Source organism: Cynoglossus semilaevis, chromosome 7, assembly GCF_000523025.1.
Source record: "Cynoglossus semilaevis isolate Cse_v1.0 chromosome 7, Cse_v1.0, whole genome shotgun sequence".
NCBI classification, from domain to species: Eukaryota; Metazoa; Chordata; class Actinopteri; order Pleuronectiformes; family Cynoglossidae; genus Cynoglossus; species Cynoglossus semilaevis.
The window spans coordinates 118,740-127,518 of NC_024313.1; the positions used below are offsets into that span (position 1 = coordinate 118,740).

An 8,779-nucleotide genomic window follows, 5' to 3' on the forward strand; every position below is an offset into this window, starting at 1 on the left:
AGCAGAACAGTGCCTATAACAGTGCTGGTTACGCGTTAGCTCTTTCATGTTTCGTCGCCCCAACGAAACAGTTGGAATGCACAGAGGAGACTTAGAGATCTGCTCCAGGGCTGAAGCTAACATTAGCTCCGGGGCTAACTCCCTTCACTTTGTGCTCGTCCGCAGCAGAGGGGAAACAGAAACAGGGAAGTTGGGGTCGTCATTATCAGCCACCAACTCACGCTTCAACATGAGGGGGCTCAAACTGTCATGTAACTTCGTTAGCCCCAAAAATTAGCCGCAGAGATCAAGGCGTGTGAAAAAAGTAGCGGCTTATAGTACGGAAATTACGGTAATTGGCCTCGAACTCCACTTCCTTGATCACCGTGCATCCTGCAGTCTCCAGGTGTGAGCAGGACCAGTGCAGCGGGTACATGAGTAGTATGCAAACTGTAGAGGATCCATAATTGCCCGGGAGAGTGAGCGAAGGTGTCTCCATCGTCTCCGTCAGGTGACATGTTAGATGTTAAGAAGAGAGGAAGAGAACGAGGAAGGAAGTACAGTAGAAGGTTTCTTGAAGACGTTTCACCTCTCATCCAAGTGGCTTCTTCAGGCCTCTTGGATGAGAGGTGAAACGTCTTTAAGAAACCCACTCCGTCCAGTTGCCCTCAGTGTAAGTATTCTTTGGATAAGATGAGCTGGATGACCTACACAGACAAGTACAGTAGAAAGGGTTACCATCGCGGTGTGGCCACCTACAGACTGGACAGTAGAAAACGGGTTGAGGTTTTTAAGATTCGACTTCTGGTTAAGGCCCCCTCCACCTCCACCAAGAATAAGGGAAAACCCTGAACAATGGATGTTAGTGGATGTTAGTAAATAGTATTAGTATATATATATATATATATATATATATATATACAGTATATATATATATAAGTGGACATTAGTAGATTAGTAAGTTAGTGGTAGGTTAGTAGTAATACAAAGTTAATTAGTATTGATAGTGTTAGATGCAGTAGCAGCAGTAGTGGTGGGTTAATAAATAAATAAATAGTTGTTGTTAATTATGCATATTGTACATTGGTACATATGCATACATACACATATATACATATATACACAAAATACCCATATATACATACATATATACCTATCTACATATGTACACACATGCATATGTGTAAGACATAAATACGCATATATACACAGGCATATACTTAGAATATAGAATATTGTTGGAAAATAGAATATTAAATGCAATCTCTCGGTACTCCCGGATGGCTTTATACCTTATTTTCTTGGCCCGACATATGACACCAGCTCTGCATCTCCCCTCCACTCTCTTCTCAGCGCAGTCGAGTTGCCCCGGGTCTCTCATTGAGGAGCACAGATGTTTTGCGCAACTCCCAACAGCTGGTCGCGAGTGTAAACATTTGAGCAGTAGTGGAGCGGATCTCCGTGTACGGTATTAAAAGAAATGTTAAGAAAATAAAAATAAAAAAAAGACTTAGTAAGTTGTTGAATTTTAAGGACACAACTTCTACATTTTTTGTTGTTGTGAAAAAAGAAAAACGAAAAACAAACAAAAACATAAACAAGGTAGGAAAGACGGTGCTGCTGCAACTTGCGGCCACCCGGGCGGCGCCATTGTGCACGTACAGTAGTTTGTACAGATAAGAATATACGTATTATCAGGTTCTCAATAGTATTCTAAATTGGGGAAAGGGTTTGGGGGGTTAAAAAAATTTCTGTCCACTAGGGGCGGGATGACAGAAAATAATTGAGAACCAATGCAAGAAAAGTCTATCATTTTGCTCAATATAGAACAAAGTTTGGTTTGAGGGGTGAAAAATATAATTTTTTTTTTTTAAATATCACTAACATTACATCTTTTAGGCTGTGAGGGGGTGAAAAATATAATAATAAAAAAAAATCACTAACATTACATCTTTTAGGCTGTTTATTATTGTAGTAGTGTATCTTGTTTTGCGGGTTACATTTCCTGGCTCTTCTTGCTGCTGGTATTTCATAACCCATCATACAGCAGTTGTTTGGTTCTGGCTAATGTCGTAACTAAATTCCCCATGGTTCTCGTTGCGCTGTGGGACCTAAAGTTATTTGTAGTCATCCTGGACATCTATAATATCACACTATTGTGACCAGCAGTCACGATACCATTCCTCCGTATCTGTCCTCCTACTTCTGTCCACCTATCCTACCAATTTTCTCTTTTCAGGATAACGACGGTGAAGTGAAAAAAGTTACTCTCGCGATATTATCTTGCCCATACAGCCGCCATATTCTGACAGTATTTTGATTCGTATCTGCTTAAAGTGTAGAAAAGTGAAAAGTGAAGTGCTTTCGGGGGAACGGGGCCTGAAGAAGAACTTTTATAAAGCAGTCACCAAGGTTGTATCAAACAGCACGGGCTCGAGGCTCACTACACGGCCAAACTATTTCGAGGACATGCGAGGCCCAAAGCCTTGGCACACTTAGTTTTTTTGCTTTCCTGCTCGTATCCGGAGCCCACTTGGCTTTTCCTGTCCCAGCTCCACGGCCCTCTGGAGCACCGCCGACGGCGGTGTCGGGTGTCGAAAACGGGCCGAAAAGCGGCTACGAAAGTGTAAGTAATGCGTTTTTTTAACAAGTTAAGAGGGTTATACATTTAAAGTGTAACTGCACTACTGTGTGGTTGTTTAAGCGCCACCGTTTACGGCACCACTTTATCTTGAAGGGAGAAAGTTCTTGTATCATGTGGAAAAAAAAAAGCTTGTATCTTTATGAGCTAACTACTTTAGCAGCGGGCTAACTCTGTTTTGGTAGGTTTTTCTAGTTAGCGCAGGTTAGAAAAACCTTACACGTTCAACTTTAACACTCGTCTGTACTTGTTGTCAAAGTAGTTTGACAGTAATACACTTTACTTGATTCAGTTCTCTGGAGCTACAAGTTTTGTAAGTCCAGTGCCGGGCTACGTTTTCCAGTAAGATTTGGTCTTAAATGGAAGGAAACATTAAATCACAAAAGTCAAGTTTCATTATAAATCTTCCAATGATGGCATCGTATCTCCCCCCGACCCCCACCCCCCCCACACGATCTGTTTTGTTTTTCTTTCTCTAATATTCTCAAGTAATCTTATGAGGAAACAATGGAGTCGTAATATTTGCGCTTGCTAGCTCGATTTTTGCGTCTTCTACGATGCAAATTGGGCTCTTAGTGCAGACATAGACTGGGATTTTTGTTGTTACACAACTGCAGAAACAAACTGTTGTTTGTTAGTGTCCGTGTGCATGTTATAACTACGAGGAGGTGGTCTCTCTCTACCTTTTTTTTTTGCTTACTGTGCTTAACAGTATTTACTCTTTGGCCTGTAGTTCTTTCTCGAGCTCGTTATAAGTTGGTGTATTTAGGGTAGAAACATGTCATGACAGTGCTAGAACATAGGTCGTCAAAACACTCAACGTGTCTGAACTGTTCATTGCTGCAAATGATATATTTCGTGCAGGTTTGAACATATAATAATGTCTAATGCTAAATGATTAATAGCAGGGAAATAAAAAACAAAACTAAATTAGATTAAGTAACCATGGGTGATACTTACACTTACTAATTTAAGTTTATGGTGGCAACAGTTTACAGGGTATGTTATGGTTTGGGGTCATCTATATGTAATCTCTTGAAATACATCATAGGAAAGGGTTGAACAGCAGGTGACACTGTTATGTATGGATAATGTTAAGTAAACCATGCCATTTAACAACAACTCAAGTGAACCAGCTCTACCCTTTGGAGGCTATTAAGGATGAGATTGCAGCCCTCCAAATAGTACGTACTAAGAATACCCGATTGGATGTTTTTTCAACCGATTTGATAACTGATTATTATTTGGTACTCATGGCTGATAGTATGACAGACGATTTTCCATCTTCAGTTTTATAAATACTACCCTTTGTATGACCTTTGTTGATGTTAGCCAACATGAAAGGCTGAGGTCTGACAACCGATAGCTCCGACTCGGCAATTTGTTTATATTGATAATGGAATTATTAAAATATCTTAAATTGGCCGCCCTTGGCTGTCATCGAATAATGCAGAAATGCCTCATGTATTAACAAACAAATCAAATTGAATTACCTCAGGCTTTTGGGGTTTGTGGTAGTCAAGAACATTTTGATCAAAATGTTTGATTGTTATTACGTTAGCCTAACATGTGATTTGCCTCGGAATACCAATAACGTTACTATAAAATATGCCGTCATGACATCACTTTCATAATAATCAGCACAAATATAAAATATTGATTTGAAAAAAACTTCGATTTGAATTTGATGTATTAGAAAGTATTCTTTCTGACAGTACTCAGATTTAAGTGTTGCTTACTTGCTCGCGGACTCTCTTTCCCGTCTTTCTCTTCTCATCTCGTTTTCCCCTTTCTCTCTTTGCTGAGGCAGACGGCTTAACAATAGGCGCGTAACAATTCGCACTGATCGAAATAACAAATGTATATTGCATCAAGGTGTAAGGCGTAGGCTGCATTATCTCAAAGTCAGTGGTCATACCATGAGAAAGAAACTAAAAAAACTTTGGTTTTCACCCGCTATTAAACCAATACGTCAGGTCCCTATTTAGGCTAAGTGACCAATAGGTGTTCAACTAGAATGTGGAGAGAACCTCTTCCACAGACGTAGTATTTTACTGTGGTTTTACAAAGAGAATAACTCTTTCCAGTTAATATTTTTTATATTATTTTGTTGTTTAATATATTGATAATGAGGGAGGTAAGGGGAGATGCATAGTGATGTACATTGTTGTTTTTTTTTTTGTATTTTGTTATTTAAGATAAGGTAAGGGGAGATGCATGGTGATGTACATTGTTTCTGTAAAGGTTCTTTTTTTTTGTATTTTGTTATTTAAGATAACTATTTCAGTTTATGAGGTACACAAGACCGTTTCAGTTGATAAAGGTATTTTTGTGTAATCCTTACATATAAATAAAATCATTGCTTTTGGTCATAATTTGTCTGGAGCTCATTTTGTTTAAAAAACAAAATTGTGGTAAAATGGGAGGTTTTTTTTTCCTCCCTGCCTCCGCCATAGTACTTATATTTTATTACTTCTGTCTGATATAATTGGATGTTCTATAATGTTTGTAAAACATATTTTGCTCTTCTTTGTATCGTTTCCTGTAATTTCCCGACTATAAGCTGGTACCTTTTTCACACACTTTGAACCCTGCGGCTTAAACAATGATGCAGCTAACTTGGCTAACCAAGTTCATACTGTAGTAGCGATTGTCTACTCTGTGAATGGCTGTGTATGGATATGTGCAAGGGGTGCGTGCAAAAGATGAAAGTGCTTTGAGGCCTGTCATGTTGAAGCGTGGGTTGGTTATACAGGAGCTGTTAAAACTCTTTTTATTTTCTGTTGTGGTCGGTGTGGCTGATAATAAAGACCCCAACTTCCTTGTTTCTGTTTACCTCTGCTGCGGACAAGCACAAAGTGAAGGAAGGAAGTTAGTTATGTTATCATTACATTTGTGGATGGTTTAGTGTCAAAATAATGTTGACAATATCATCATTTATTAGCAATAATTTCTGGGACAATATATTGTCCAGCAAAAGTTCTTTTCACTGACCTAGCGTCATTTAAAAAAACAAAATTAAAAATTAGCAATAGAGTACGTTTAGAATACGTCAGGGCAACTTTCAGATTCTGCAAATACAGATGTGTATTTTGACCGAGTTCCGTTTTTGTCATTTTGAAATAAATAGTCATATTTAGACCTGTGTTGATAATCAATAATTTCATTGATTGCACAATAAATGGTTATGAAGTCAATCATTTTGCCGGCCTCGAAAAATTGTCATGTGCGTGTGTTTGTTTTCACACACATCTTTCACTATATTTTGTTACAGCATTCTTCGTCCAGTAGAGTGACTGACCACTGACCATGTCTTAACTTTGGCTTTGCAATACACACATTTATATATTTATATATATTTATATATGTATATATTTATATATATATATATATATATAGATCTATATATAGATTAAACAGGACTATATTGTTATATAACAATGACAGTTAAGCTAATTAAAACAACAGTCTCAGTTCAAGCAATTGGCTGATGGAAAACATTTTATGTTTTTTATTAGACTTTTGATGACATGGCACCTTCACAGGTAATAAGCCCGAGGTAATTCCAATTTGTAAAGATGATAATTATGTATTTTACAAAGCTAAAGGAAGGCTAAATGTGTCCAAGAAAAATAAATGAAGAGAGAGGGAAAGCAGGCCCCTTTAAGAAAGAGGTGATGGTATTGTCTTCTACAGTTCTTCTTTTATTCAGTTCCTTGATATGACGCAACATCTTTCCGCCTGTGTACAAAAATAACAATTTTCGGTTGTAATTTTTCTGTGGTTTCTGTTAAAGTTTCCGAGTCCACTTGGTTATGGTGGTTTTGTAACTTTACATTTAGTCAATATACTTTTCTTGGCAATCAGTAAGTAAGCAGCAACTTTTGTGTCTTTGGATTTAGTCAGTGATAAATGAAGTTTTCTAAATCTGGAATTCATGTTTAGTTCATGTTGTGGGCGTATTAAAACATCTTAACTTTAGTTTCCAATCAAATTCTTTCACCAATTGACTGATCAAAATAAACAGTGTTTTTAATTCTAATCCTGTTTTTCTTTTCTTATGCAAAATAAATCTCAAAATTAACTTGTTCAGCACATTAACAGTTTTGATGGAAACTTTGATGCCTAGAGATTGAAATAGGAACAGGTAAAGAATTGAGTAAATAAATGAATTTGTATGGTCTCAATTCTACCAGCTGGAGTACAAATCTCCCATCTTGTTGGGTTGTTGTTTACTTTAACTTTAATCATCAATATTTATATAAATAATATAGTTAGCATCAAAAAGTTGTGTTAGATCTTGTTTAAGAATTATTCCCAGGTATCTAGATTCCCAGGTATCTAGATCCTAGGAATAGTAAGTAGTTATTAGGGGTGGGTAAAAATATTGATTCATCAATGCATTGGAATCCCTCCCACCCCCCCCAGAGCATAAGTTTGGTCGAGAACAGTGGCCCCTGCTGTCGGGGAGGGGTACCTACAGAGTCGCTCGGTGCACTGAGGAGCATGCTGCTACGTGTTAGTTGGTCTAAGAGTGAGCGGTGTGTTAGTAGTTACAATGTTAAGTTTACAGTATATAAGAGTTGGTGTTCATAAACTAGCCGGAGACGCTAGATATGGAACTAGCGTCTCCGGCTAGTTTATCTGTTTTTGCTATTGATGAAAAACATCTATTCCAGGTGATTCTTTTTTTTAGCAATTGTATTGTCTTATTTCAATTTCTTTGGTTTGCTCAATTGATTGTTTTGCTTCCTCTCCTTAATATTGTGGTTAATTTTAGGTGTACCAAAAAGGATCTCGACTTGCTTTTATTTTATTTATTTTTCTTCTTTGTATAGATTTTGTGAAGGTATTTGATTTTTTTTTTTTCGTGATTGTTCTTGACAATCTTGGTGCCTGGATTTCTAATCTATGGGGTTCGCACATATTTTTGGCCACCCAAATGTTTTGGCTGAAAAATGACCCATCCATCCATTTACCGGGTCGCGGGGGCAGCAGTCGCCACCCAAATCACATTGCACCGTACCAACCAGTTTTGGCCGAAAAATGACCCATCCATCCATTTTCATCCGCTTATCCGTTACCGGGTCGCGGGGGGCGCAGTAGCCCCCCAAAATACACTCTACACGAGCCACAGAGACATTGCCTCTGGGCCAAAGCGCCACTTGAAAAATGACCCAAAAGCGAATATTCAATTTTCAGCCAAAAGACTTATCACCAAAACAAAGCGTGCTAAACAAGATGATGTGATGACGCAAGCAAAAAAAAACGTGGCCAGCACGACTGTACTAAATTCGTGTTTATTTTTTTGATTGGGATTAAAGCAGTGCACACAAGATACAATCCAGTTCGCGAGGGATGCGGAAAACCCGCACGGGAATCGCAACCTAAGGCAATCTTTTTTTTGATTATGGCTGTAATTAACCAAGTTCTGGTCGACTGAAGCCTTGACATTTTCAACACTGAACGTAGAAGCTCAGCTTTGCGGCCGAAACACATAAACAAACCGAATCACGACGAGGGCAGAAACTAAATAATTAAAAAAAAAATAAAGCATTTGGATGATAAAGGAGACCTAATGTCCAGCGTGATCTGGGAGTATCTGAGGGATGCTGACGTTTTTGCCGGCGGGTGCGCCTGCAGATAATTAGGGCTTTTATTTTGAAAGGCTTCCACGATAGTTATTGAGTTTCGCTGTTGTGAATAAATGAGCCACATGGAGAAAAGAGATGATAAAAGGAGTACTTGAGGGAGTAAAAGGAGTACAATCAGCTTTCATAAGTTATCGTTGTGCTTTAGTGATTTGTGGAAGTGGAATGATATAGTGCTTTTTTTGTGCTTGAAGCAAGCGCTTAAGTTGGTTTTATGATTTTAAAGAAGACTAAAACCATCAGTTCAAGAGCTTAACACCGTCTCTTGGTCGGGTATGCTTCAGATATGATGCCAATTAATACCAGCAGACCCAGATTTCTTCTTCCTGTTAACAAACTCAACCAACGATATGAGGTGCCAAGGGTAGATATATTTCTTTGCTTAATTCCTATACATTTTTTATTATTCATCCTTTTTCAGTTATTTTATATTTCAGTCCTGTTGGAGTGCACAATTTTGCAGTAATTTTACACATTTGATATATTTATGTTATTCATTTAAGTTTTT

General features: G+C 38.0%; 1 protein-coding gene across 1 annotated transcript in view; it reads left to right on the forward strand.

Annotated features, from left to right (window-relative positions):
- Positions 1–1,981: 1,981 nt before the first annotated feature.
- Positions 1,982–8,779, forward strand: part of tab2 (TGF-beta activated kinase 1 (MAP3K7) binding protein 2) — a 20,029-nt gene continuing 13,231 nt past the window's right edge. Inside the window, exon 1 of the mRNA XM_017033872.2 lies at positions 1,982–2,605. The gene's annotated coding sequence lies outside the window, so the exon portion shown is untranslated. The remainder of the gene's footprint in view (positions 2,606–8,779) is intronic.